Here is a 13307-nt window from a genome sequence, read left to right on the forward strand (position 1 = left end):
GTTGGATTAGTGTTGTGGTGAAGGTTTAAGTGAGTTTTGGGGGTTGGGTTCTGAGATTGGTGAAGAATTTTAGGTTTTTGGGTTAGGTTTATGAGGGTTACGAATTTGGGGATGTTGTTTGAATGGATAATATTGGTTTTTGAATGGTGGGTTATGATTGGAATGGTTATGGAAGTTTTAGAGAGAAGGTGAAGGTAGAGAGATGTTTGTGTTTGAGAGTGAAGGAAGAAGATGAGGAAAAAAAAACGAGCAAATAGCCTACCTGGGTCGGGCACGGCCGTGCCAACATTCTGGAATTTTTTGCTGGTTTGGATAGGCAAGGTCTGGCACGGCCGTGCCAGTGTGAGCACGGGCCGTGCCAAGGTTCTGGACATGGGCCTCAAAATTTTTCTCGTTTTCTTGAATCACCTTCGGACAATTACCTACAAAATAACTTAAAAACAACAAAAACAAAACGAAAGCAGTTAAATGCGTGGGTTGCCTCCCACGAAGCGCTCTTTTATTGTCATTAGCTTGACGTTATAAGAAAGTGTCCTTAGAATGGATCAAAGAGGTCATGTTGTGTAGATGGCGCTAATAAGCGTTCTTTCACATTATGACCTTTAATCATATTACAAGAATAAAGGGCGGGACCTTTCATATAATTCTCCAACTCAAATCCTATCAACTCATTACTCACTTGGAAAACAATCCTACCGTTTTAAACATCGACTATAGCACCCGCAGTGGCGAGAAAGGGTCGTCCTAAGATTATAGGGCACGCATTGTCCTCGTCTATGTCAAGCACCATGAAATCAGTTGGGATGTCTATCCCTTCTATCCTAACGGGGATGTCCTCGACATATCCGACAGGTTGGATATCAGAACGATCAGCTAACTTCAATGTTGTTTCGGTAGGCTTTAGCTTGCCCAACCTCAGCCTTGTAAAGAGGGGTAAGGGCAACAGACTAACATTAGCTCCTAAGTCACACAAGGCTCGGTTGAAGGTTTAATTCCCTATCATACAAGGGATGGCAAAACTTCCTGGATCTCTAAGCTTTGTAGGTGGCTTCTTGATGATTGCACTATTGTCCTTTGTCAAAGCTATTGTTTCATTATGATCTATAGCCTTTTTCTTTGAAAAAATTTCTTTTAAAAACTTGGCGTATAGAGGCATACGAGACAAAGCTTCAGCATAGGGGATTTTAACGCAAATCTTTCGAATTATGTTAAAGAGTTTAGTGAATTGAGCCTCCAAGTTGAGCTTAGTAAGCCTTAAAGGTGTTAGGGCTTTGTTTTTATCAAGCGGTTTCTCACTTTTTATCACACCATTCTTACCTAGACACTTGACACTCTCCTTCTTGACATTTTTGGCCTTAGTAACAGTCTCTTCTATCTTACTACCCCCTAGAAAAATAGCGTTGACATGGGCTTTGGGGTTTGTTTCAGGCTGACCAGGAAAGACTCCTGGTGTTTGAGAAGAGGTGGCCACTTGTTGGGCCACTTGGGAGATTTGGGTCTCAAGCATTTTGGTGTGCGTGGCGATGGAATCAACTTTGGTATTGAGTTTGGAGAGAGAGTCGTTCAGAAATCCTGTTTGGTTTTTCAATTCTTGAAGATTTTTATTTTGATTTGCAATGCAATTTTCCAGTAAAATCTCCAAACTTGATTTCTGAGCCACTCTCTGGTTGTTTGTATAGCCAAGTGGTGCTGCTTGTCCATAGGAACCTTGAGGATTTTTGTAAAAATTTTGATTTGGCCTCATTCCTTGGTTGTATTGAGCGTAATTCAGTTGCTCAATATTGGCAGCACTACCTAACTGACAATCAACACCTGTATGACCAGTTATACCACAGACTTCACAAGTAGGGGATGCAGGGGAAGGTTGGGCAGCATTAACATTAAGTTTTTCAATTTTTTGTGTTAATGCCTCAACCTTAGCAGCAAGGTGGTTATATTCAGAGACTTCGTGTATACCTGCCTCTTTCTTAGAGGGAGTAGGAGTGGTGACGGCTCTTTCGTTGGTCCATTGATAGTGATTTTGAGCCATGTCTTCAATCAAAGCATAAGCCTCCGTGTAGTTTTTGTTCATTAGAGCTCCACCTGCGGCTGCATCAACAGACATTTTAGTGGTATATGACAAGCCATTATAAAACGTGTGGACTATAAGCCACTTCTCTAGGCCATGGTGGGGACAAAGTCTAAGCATTTCCTTGAAACGCTCCCACGCCTCATAGAGAGACTCCCCATCTTTTTGATTGAAACGCGTAATTTGGTCTCTAAGCTTAGCTGTTTTGGATGGGGGGAAAAATCGGGCGAGGAATGCTCGCCTCATATCGTCCCATGAAGTAATGGAACCGACTTCTAGGGAATGGAACCAAGCGCCAGCTCTATCCCTTAAGGAAAAGGGAAAGAGATGAAGTCTTACGGCTTCTTGGTTCTCTTTTATGGTGCCACTGAGTCTAAGGAAGGAAGAAATATGGAGATTTGGATCCTCAGTGGGTGATCCAGAAAACTGGTTTTGCTGCACTAAATTGAGTAGTGCAGGCTTGATTTCGAAGTTATTACCCGCAACCGTTGGGTACACGATAATAGCTTGTGGCTCTTCCGTTGAAGGAGTAGCATACTCTTTGAGAGTGCGTTCAGCCATAGCAGTATTATTTTGTGCCTGTCTCTTTTTCTTATGCAAAAATCTTTCGATCTCAAGAATAAATTCTCCGAGACTTTTACTTCTTCGCATAAGAAACCGAGAACCCAAGAAGTTAGTGGTAAAACAAAAGAAAGAAGTAGAAGAAAAGAGGAAGAGAAGAGAGTTCTAATCACAAGGAAAGAGTTAATCAAATTAGTTTACTCCCCGGCAGCGGCGCCAAAAACTTGATGAGATAAAACCGCAAGTGCACGGTCTTACCGAAGTAGTATAAAAGAGTATCGTTCCGACAGGGAGTAGTTCAATTTAATTAACCTTTAGAGATGATTAGAAGAGAGAAGATATTGTAGATTGGGGGTTTTTTTAAACGGTTAAAAGCAATATAATAAAAGAGCCTTGGGATCGTTGATTTCATCTAAATAACAAGTCCTTCTCAAACCAAAACCATAAGCTTATAATGTTATGTTAGACCTAATTTCTCAAGACATTTTCTCTTAAGTTCCTCTAGCAACCAAGCCTATTTCGCTGACTTGATTACTATTGGATTTTGGTTCCTCTAACAACCAAGCCTATTTCGCTGACTTGATTGTTATTAGTTCCCTTGAAGATCGAAACTATATGTCTCAAAGATTGCAAAGCCTATTTCGCTGACTTTGCAATCCTTGTCTGAATTCACTTGTTCGAATATCAAAGCTCCACTTTCGTTTTATGAATTGATATTTGGAATAATGGACGAACAATTATCAAACCCTCCACTTTCGTTTCCACAGTTTGATAATGGTTAATCCATGTTAAGACGGTGAATTCAGATAAGAAACTAGGGTTACATAAGATTAAGGCTTAGGGCTTGGTTTGATTAGGATTATGTCATTTAGACTTATCCAACAATCCCAAGACAAGAAGAAGTCTACTCACTCATGTTCATCGTAGACATGGGGGAGAAGAGAGAAAGCATGAAAGTAAAAGACAGGAAAATAAAGGAAAGGAAAAGAACTTTATTTAGAAAAGCAATTGTCACTTATTGTATTCCAAGTAAAGATGAATATTTAGTGATGGCTAGCTACTCTATTTATAGTACACAATTGACTTAAAATCTAAGCAAGTATATTCCTAGAATATTCCTCGGTAGATTGTGCGCCAAAATAGAATAGCTTGGAGTCAAAGCAAAAGCAGCAAAAGGCATCTGGAGGGTGGCACGGCCGTGCCAAGGCTAGCACGGGCCGTGCCAAGCTTCTGACTTGTGGGAGATATATTTTGTTTCCCAATCTTCATGTTTTTGTGTCCAATCTACTCCAAATCCCTTTCTTTTGCTCCAAGACTTTCTCCATCCAATATTCTTCCCTGAAATATAATAAATTACATTTTAAAGTAAACTATCCAAAAAAGGAAATAATACTAATATAAAATTATATAAAATCTAATTAAAACTAAACTAAAAAGCATATTAAAATAACATATAAATGACTCATCACTGCCCAAATGCCTCCGTCGTACCCATATGCGCCGTATTCTCAGCATCCTTTCTTTCCGCCATTCTATCATCAGTATCCCTTGCCACCGGGTCAACCTCAGGTACCCGTTAATGCAATTGCTCAACAGATGAAACAACAGCTGCCGGTTCAACAACAACATCAACAAGCTAGACCTACTTTCCCTCCGATACCGATGTTGTATGCTGAGTTGCTTCCGACTTTACTCCATAGAGGGCATTGTACAACCAGACAGGGCAAGCCCCCACCTGATCCGTTGCCTCCAAGGTTCAGGTCCGATCTCAAATGTGATTTCCATCAAGGCGCCCTGGGTCATGATGTCGAGGGGTGCTATGCTTTGAAGTATATCGTGAAGAAGCTCATTGATCAAGGAAAGCGGACTTTTGAGAATAATGTCCCGCATGTCCTCGACAATCCTCTTCCAAATCATGCTGCTGTAAATATGATCAAAGTACGTGAGGAAGCTCCTAGACTTGATGTCCGTAACATCACAACTCCTCTGGTGCCTCTACACATCAAGTTGTGCAAAGCTTCTCTGTTCAGCCATGATCATGCCAAGTGCCTAGGATGCCTTCGTAATCCTTTGGGTTGCTTTACTGTTCAAGATGACATCCAAAGCTTGATGAATGATAATTTTTTGACTGTTAGTGATGTCTGCGTGATTGTGCCAGTTTTTCACGATCCACCTGTCAAGAGTATGCCTTTGAAGGAGAATGCTGAGCCTCTGGTGATAAGGTTTCCCGGACCGGTACCGTATACTTCAGATAGGGCTATCCCGTACAAATATAATGCTACCATAATTGAAAACGGAATAGAAGTGCCTCTGGTGTCCTTGGCTGTGATGAACAATACCGCCGAAGGAACTTCAGCAGCCCTAAGAAGCGGAAGAGTCCGTCCACCGTTGTTTCAAAAGAAGGCAGCTACGCCTACCGTGCCACCCATTGACAAGACAACCCCGACTGATGTTTCTCCCGTTAACAGAGACGCGAGCCAACCAGGCCGGTCTATAGAGGATTCTAATCTGGACGAGATTTTGAGGTTGATCAAAAGAAGTGATTATAAGATTGTAGATCAGCTGCTGCAAACTCCGTCGAAGATATCCATTTTGTCCCTACTCCTGAGTTCCGCTGCCCACAGAGATACCCTTTTGAAAGTATTGGAGCAGGCTTATGTGGATCATGAAGTCACTGTGGATCACTTCGGTAGCATAGTGGGGAACATTACCGCCTGCAGCAACCTGTGGTTCAGTGAAGATGAATTGCCCGAAGCAGGAAAGCATCATAATTTGCCCTTGCATATCTCCGTGAATTGCAAGTCCGACATGATCTCAAATGTGTTAGTAGACACTGGTTCATCTTTGAACGTGATGCCCAAGTCAACGCTGGATCAGCTGAGTTACCGGGGAACTCCTTTGAGGAGGAGCACTTTTTTGGTCAAAGCCTTTGATGGAACCCGCAAGAGCGTTCTCGGGGAGATAGACTTGCCAATAACTATCGGCCCCGAAACCTTTCTAATCACCTTTCAGGTCATGGATATTAATGCCTCTTACAGCTGTCTCTTGGGGAGACCATGGATACATGACGCGGGGGCGGTGACCTCTACTTTGCACCAAAAGTTGAAATTTGCAAAAAGTGGAAAGCTTGTTACCATTCATGGAGAGGAAGCATACCTGGTTAGCCAGCTATCATCTTTTTCTTGCATAGAAGCAGGGTCTGCAGAGGGGACCGCTTTTCAAGGATTAACTGTCGAAGGTACGGAGCCCAAGAGGGATGGAACTGCAATGGCTTCTTTGAAGGATGCACAGAGAGCCGTCCAAGAGGGTCAAGCTGCCGGCTGGGGCAGGTTAATACAGCTTCGTGAGAACAAGCATAAGGAAGGTCTTGGCTTTTCCCCAACTTCAGGAGTTTCCACCGGGGCATTCTATAGTGCTGGGTTTGTCAACGCAATCACAGAAGAAGCAACTGGGTTTGGCCCAAGGCCTGTATTTGTTACACCAGGAGGCATTGCGAGAGATTGGGATGCCATTGACATTCCCTCAATCATGCATGTTTCTGAGTAATATACCTTGTTGCTTAAGTATCTTGTTTTTTCAAAATAACAATCCTCTCGCTCTGCCCAAAGCGAGAGTGATATTTTCTGTAAGGGCACGTTTGTTTCGGCATTGCCGTTGATTAATAAAAAATTGTCGTTTCTCTTTCTAAAATCATCCAACCATTTTACGCAGATTGAACTATAATAAACCCGTTGGGCACAGTAACCCTGCATTCCCTCCGAATTTTGAATTCCCGGTGTATGAAGCCGAAGATGAGGAAGGTGACGACATACCATACGAGATCACTCGGCTACTTGAGCAAGAAAAGAAAGCCATTCAGCCTCACCAGGAAGAGATTGAGCTTATCAACATAGGTACCGAGGAGAACAAGCGAGAAATCAAGATCGGTGCTGCTCTAGAGGAAGGGGTTAAAAAGAAGACCATCCAGCTCCTCCGGGAATATCCGGATATTTTTGCATGGTCGTATGAAGATATGCCAGGTCTAGATCCTAAAATTGTGGAGCATCGGATCCCCACAAAGCCTGAATGTCCTCCCGTCAGGCAGAAATTGAGAAGGACTCATCCAGATATGGCTCTCAAGATTAAGAGCGAGGTTCAAAAACAGATTGATGCAGGTTTCCTCATGACAGTTGAGTACCCTGAATGGGTTGCCAATATTGTACCTGTGCCAAAGAAGGATGGTAAAGTCCGGATGTGTGTTGACTTCCGAGACCTGAACAAAGCCAGTCCAAAAGATAACTTTCCATTACCTCATATTGATGTGCTTGTTGATAATACTGCTCAGTCCAAGGTGTTCTCCTTCATGGATGGTTTCTCCGGTTACAATCAAATCAAAATGTCTCCTGAAGATAGAGAAAAGACATCTTTTATCACCCCATGGGGTACTTTCTGCTACAAAGTGATGCCATTCGGTCTAATAAATGCTGGTGCTACCTACCAAAGAGGGATGACTACTCTGTTTCATGACATGATTCACAAAGAAGTCGAAGTATATGTGGACGACATGATTGTAAAGTCAACAGATGAGGAGCAACATGTTGAATATTTGACAAAGATGTTCGAAAGGTTGAGAAAGTACAAGCTTCGATTGAATCCTAACAAATGTACATTCGGTGTCAGATCCGGAAAGTTATTAGGCTTCATTGTCAGCCAAAAGGGCATTGAAGTCGATCCTGATAAAGTCCGGGCCATCCGAGAAATGCCAGCTCCACAGACCGAGAAGCAAGTCAGAGGTTTCCTCGGACGCTTAAATTACATCTCCCGATTCATATCTCACATGACCGCAACCTGCGGGCCGATCTTCAAGCTACTTAGAAAGAATCAGCCTATTGTATGGAATAATGAATGCCAAGAAGCTTTTGATAGCATCAAGAATTACCTGCTGGAACCACCTATCCTTGTCCCACCCGTGGAAGGAAGGCCTTTGATTATGTATTTGGCAGTATTTGATGAATCCATGGGATGCGTACTTGGTCAACAAGATGAGACTGGAAAGAAAGAACATGCTATCTACTATCTAAGCAAGAAGTTCACCGATTGTGAAACTCGGTATACAATGCTTGAGAAGACTTGTTGTCCTTTGGCCTGGGCCGCTAAACGCCTGCGTCATTATTTGGTGAATCATACAACGTGGTTGATATCCAGAATGGATCCGATAAAGTATATCTTTGAGAAAGCTGCTGTTACTGGGAAGATTGCACGTTGGCAGATGCTTTTGTCTGAATATGATATTGTGTTCAAAACTCAAAAGGCAATCAAAGGTAGCATTCTTGCCGATCATCTTGCTTACCAACCTCTTGATGATTATCAACCAATTGAGTTCGATTTCCTCGATGAAGAGATCATGTATTTGAAATCAAAAGACTGCGAAGAACCGTTGGTTGGTGAAGGTCCAGATCCTAATAGCAAGTGGGGTTTAGTCTTTGATGGTGCTGTCAATGCTTATGGTAAAGGAATTGGGGCAGTCATTGTATCCCCACAGGGGCATCACATCCCTTTTACCGCCAGAATTCTGTTCGAATGTACAAACAATATGGCTGAGTATGAAGCATGTATCTTTGGGATCGAGGAAGCAATTGACATGAGAATCAAACACCTCGACATCTATGGAGATTCTGCACTCGTCATCAATCAGATAAAGGGTGAATGGGAGACCCACCATGCTAAGTTGATTCCTTATCGTGATTATGCGAGACGTTTGCTGACATATTTTACAAAGGTTGAGCTGCACCATATTCCTCGTGATGAGAACCAAATGGCTGATGCTCTTGATACTCTATCCTCCAGGTTTCGAGTAAACCATTGGAATGATGTGCCAATAATCAAAGTGCAACGCCTTGAAAGACCTTCACATGTGTTTGCTATTGGGGATGTGATCGATCAGGCTGGTGAAAATGTGGTTGACTATAAACCCTGGTACTACGACATCAAACAGTTCTTGCTGAGCCGTGAGTATCCGCCAGGTGCTTCCAACCAAGACAAGAAGACCCTGAGAAGATTGGCCAGTAGATTCATGTTAGATGGAGATATTCTGTACAAGAGAAACTATGACATGGTATTGTTAAGATGTGTTGATGAACACGAAGCAGAGCAGTTAATGCATGATGTACATGACGGTACCTTCGGGACCCATGGAGCATGATTGCTACCAGCACGCCAGAAAGTGCCACAAATGTCAAATCTATGCTGATAAGATTCATGTGCCTCCGCACGCTCTCAATGTTATTTCATCCCCATGGCCGTTTTCAATGTGGGGCATCGACATGATTGGGAGAATTGAACCGAAGGCTTCAAATGGTCATCGTTTCATCTTAGTGGCAATTGACTACTTCACCAAATGGGTTGAAGCAGCATCTTATACCAATGTGACCAAGCAAGTGGTAGCTAAGTTCATCAGGAACAACATCATCTGTCGATATGGTGTTCCCAGCAAGATCATTACCGACAATGGTACAAACCTGAATAACAATGTGGTGCAAGCTCTTTGTGAAGAATTCAAAATTGAGCATCATAACTCTTCTCCCTATAGACCTCAGATGAATGGTGCAGTTGAGGCCGCCAACAAGAATATCAAGAGAATTGTCCAGAAGATGGTAACCACTTACAAGGACTGGCATGAGATGTTACCCTATGCTCTGCATGGCTACCGTACTACTGTGCGCAGTTCAACCGGGGCAACCCCTTTCTCTCTTGTATATGGTATGGAAGCAGTTCTTCCTTTGGAAGTGGAGATCCCATCTCTCCGTGTGATCATGGAAGCAAAGTTATCTGAGGCTGAATGGTGCCAGAGCCGGTATGATCAGTTGAATTTGATTGAGGAAAAACGTATGGATGCCATGGCTCGTGGACAGTCATATCAAGCAAGAATGAAGACTGCCTTTGACAAGAAAGTCCATCCTCGAGAATTCAAGGTAGGAGAACTTGTATTGAAAAGGAGGATAAGCCAGCAACCCGACCCAAGGGGCAAGTGGACACCTAACTACGAAGGTCCTTATGTTGTCAAGAAGGCCTTCTCCGGTGGTGCTTTAATCCTTACACACATGGATGGTGTAGAACTTCCAAATCCTATGAATGCTGATATAGTCAAGAAATACTTTGCCTAGAAATATGAAAAGAACAGCGTGGTAGGTCGAAAACCCGAAAGGGCGGCCTAGGCAAAAATGCGCTTCCCGGTGGATCGAAAACCCGAAAGGGCGGTCCAGGCAAAAATAAGGGACAAAAAAATATATATATGAAAAAGCTCGCTGAGATTGTACACAACTCAGGCAAGAATGAGCGTCTCGATGAGCCGAAAACCCGGAAGGGCGGTTCATGCAAAAATGAGATTGAAACGAGAGGCAAGTAACTATATCTGGCCAACCACCGTCCCCCTTGGGGCATCTGCAGCTGTTAATGACCATCTTCATCAAAAGCTCCTATGCTCGCGAATTCAAAGTTTCTAGGAAATGTAATGATTGTTGTGTTCAATGTACCACCAACCAATAAAATTACCATTTTCCAAGCTTTGTAAATCCGTGGAGTCACGCCTTCGGCTGACCACCACTCTTATACATCAATTTGAGTCTGTGCTTTTGTTTGAAACTCTGCTTTCTTTTTACTTTCAAAGTTATGTACAAAAACATTTTCCTTCTATTTTTAATAATGACAAATGCTCGAAACAAACATCTTGAAAATTGGAAAAGTTTTTGAAAAGCAAACCTGAGCAACAGGGTACATTCAAACGAAATATGCATGAGCGAGTGTGTGTTGGTGTCTATTTCAACATATGTTACAAGCAGGTTCTCCTCCAGGATAGTATGTGGTCAATGGCAAGAATGAAAAAACAGAATGAAAATGCATGAAAATGAATAGGCTCGCTAAGTTGAAAACCCGGAAGGGCGTCTTAGGCAAAAATGAGCACCCCGCTGGATTGACAACCCGAAAGGGCAGTTCAGGCAAAAATGGGGCAATGAAAAGAATTTATTTCCCCGGTGGATCGAAAACCCGAAAGGGCGATCCAGGCAAAAATGGGATGCAAAAAATGAATGAATGAAAATTGAAAAAAATAACATGCAAAAAGCATTGACCACAGATGCGACATCCACGATACATCCGGCATTATTCCCAGTAGAGTCTTCCGAGATTCTATCCCCAGCAAGTTGCATAACTACCTGCCCTCAGCCATGGTTCCGATACGTCTCCCAACGACGTCATCTCCAAAGAGGATTTCCAGGAATGTGTAATATAGCACGAGCCACTGCGTGCCCAACACTCCAGTGTCTTGTCTGTCTCTGCAGAACTGTGTCTACAAATCGCCAACAGTCATGCATTACAAGCATTCATACATGCATAATCATGCATATTACGTGCCCATGCATTTAATGAAACTGTTATATCATTCATGCATGTTGCATTTCCAATGTCAACATCAGTCTCAATTCAATACTCATGTCGGGTTCTCTGTCAAAACCTTGTGAGCCAATAATATCGGTCAATTTCTACCTTTCAAATCAAATCGACGTCAAGTCAATCTCAATCTATATTTTGTCAAAAAAACAATCCCCAGTGAATCTGTTTCTGTTTGGTCAAGTGGCTAGCTCAATCCAAGAGCATCTTGAACCTACCTATTTGTTTATGTTTCCGGTCGAGTTACCAGTTCGCCTCCAAGAACAACTTGTACCCGTTTAATTTTCAATGTTATCGGTCGAGTTACCAGTTCGAATCCAAGAACAGCTCGTACCTGTCTATGTGTCTATGATTTTGGTCAAGTGGCTAGTTCAAGTCCAAGAACAGCTTGTACCTGTCTATCTGTTTCTGTTCGCTCGAGTGGCTAGCTCAATCCAAGAGCAGCTTGCGCCTGTCTATTTGTCTTTGTCTCCGGTGGAGTAACCAGTTCGCATCCAAGAACAAGCTCGCACCTGTCTATTTGCCTTTGCTTTCAGTCGAGTGGCCAGTTCCGATCAAGAACAACTCGTACCTGTCTACCTTTTCCATGTCCCCGGTCGAGTGACCAGTTCGAATCCAAGAACAACTCGCACCTGTTTGTCTGCTTTTATTCCCGGTCAAGTGCCCAGCTCAATCCAAGAGCAGCTTGTACCCGTCAATTTGTTCTTAGTCTCCTATCTACTCTGTTATCTGTTATCGTGCCAATGTCTACCAATCCCGCAATGGATACGACATCTTTTGTTAATTCCAGCTTTCGTTTGTCTCGCACTCATAATCCAAATGTTGCATGGCATTCATGATATTTGAAAATGAACGAGCATATTTTTACGTCCAGACATAGTGCAAATGTTAATATTTAAGTATCTTCGTCCCGTCAAGCCAAAGACTCCGTCTCTTGACCCTCCGGACAAAGAAACTTAAATAGGGGCAGCTGTTGTACCCTGATTTTGGACCTAAAAATACTCGTTCAAATTTCTTTTTTTAACACTGATATTTGTCAATTCGCTGTTGTCTTACTCTGAATCTTTACTCTCTTTTCATCTGCATATTTTACTGTCTCTGTCTCAAAGTACGTTCAAGCTCGATTTTCTTGCATAAAATCATTCAAAGTGTCTTTTCTTGCATTACGAGTCATTTAAGAACTCTCAGAAACATCGCATTACTTTTCTGGCGTTTTATTTCAAAAAACATGCAAAAGGGTATTTTGGTCATTTCCTGCAGTGGAACCCATTTTAGTCCCTGTGTTTGCCTCTAAGTCTTTTCAACCTGTCTGTGCGAATTATTGTTGAGTCTTTGTTTAAAAATCATTTCAAAAATTGCATCTGAGTCAGTTTAGTCCCTAGGGGCATTTTGGTCTTTTCCTGTCAAAATTTTGACAGGGAGGTATTTTAAAATACCTCATGTCAGTATTTGGTTCGTTTTAGTCCTTTTGTTGATTTTATTTTTTGGTTTCACTTTACGTTTTGTCCAATTTACCAATTTTAGTCCAATTTTATTTTTATTGCATTTTAGTCCCTGAAACAGTTTCTAAAATTGCATTTTAGTCCAATACTTTTTAAAATTGCATTTTTAGGTCCTTTTTTGTAAATTGCAGTCCAGTCCTTCAATTTTCTTATTTTTGCAGAAAAGTCCCTAAGTCCAATTCCAGGTGGCAATGTTCCATTGGGTCTCAGATACAAGTGGCAGCCTATAAAAGGCGCATTCAATGCACAAGTCAAAAAAAATATCAGTCACGCGCCATCATCAAAAACACCTGAGAAATTTCTCTCTCTTGTCAGTTAGATCAAAACTCAGAAAATCACCAAGAACACCAAGAACATTCATAAACCCTAATTCTCCAGAATCAAAAATCAACACAAGATTCAACAAATTCGTCACAGTTCTCAGTGATTCATTGAAGAATCATCATCATCGAACTGATTTCTCTGCAATTCAAGTGCGAATCCGTCACCGTTTGGCGACAAATCCAAGCACGATCACAGAGAAAACCGTGAGAAGAAGAGGGAAAGAAAATGAAGAAGATTGAACCGGTGAAGAAGAAGAAGATATCAAATCAGTGAAGAACCGATTTATTTTCGGATTCAAATCCAAAAATTAGCAAACAGAATCAAGTTCAAGTGTTTCCGAAGATCTTCGCTCAAAATCTACAATTGAAACCACAGGTAAACACGTAAAACTCCACTTTCTTTCTCAAAAATATCAACAAACACGAATC

The 13307-nt window shown here is 42.0% G+C and overlaps 1 non-coding gene across 1 annotated transcript; it reads left to right on the forward strand.

Moving 5' to 3' along the window:
• The first annotated feature begins 2159 nt into the window (after positions 1-2159).
• Positions 2160-2266, forward strand: LOC112422249 (small nucleolar RNA R71). The gene has a single exon (XR_003012616.1). It is a non-coding gene; the product is annotated as a small nucleolar RNA R71 (small nucleolar RNA).
• The last annotated feature ends 11041 nt before the right edge of the window (positions 2267-13307 follow it).

Source organism: Medicago truncatula, chromosome 5, assembly GCF_003473485.1.
Source record: "Medicago truncatula cultivar Jemalong A17 chromosome 5, MtrunA17r5.0-ANR, whole genome shotgun sequence".
Classification (NCBI taxonomy): Eukaryota; Viridiplantae; Streptophyta; class Magnoliopsida; order Fabales; family Fabaceae; genus Medicago; species Medicago truncatula.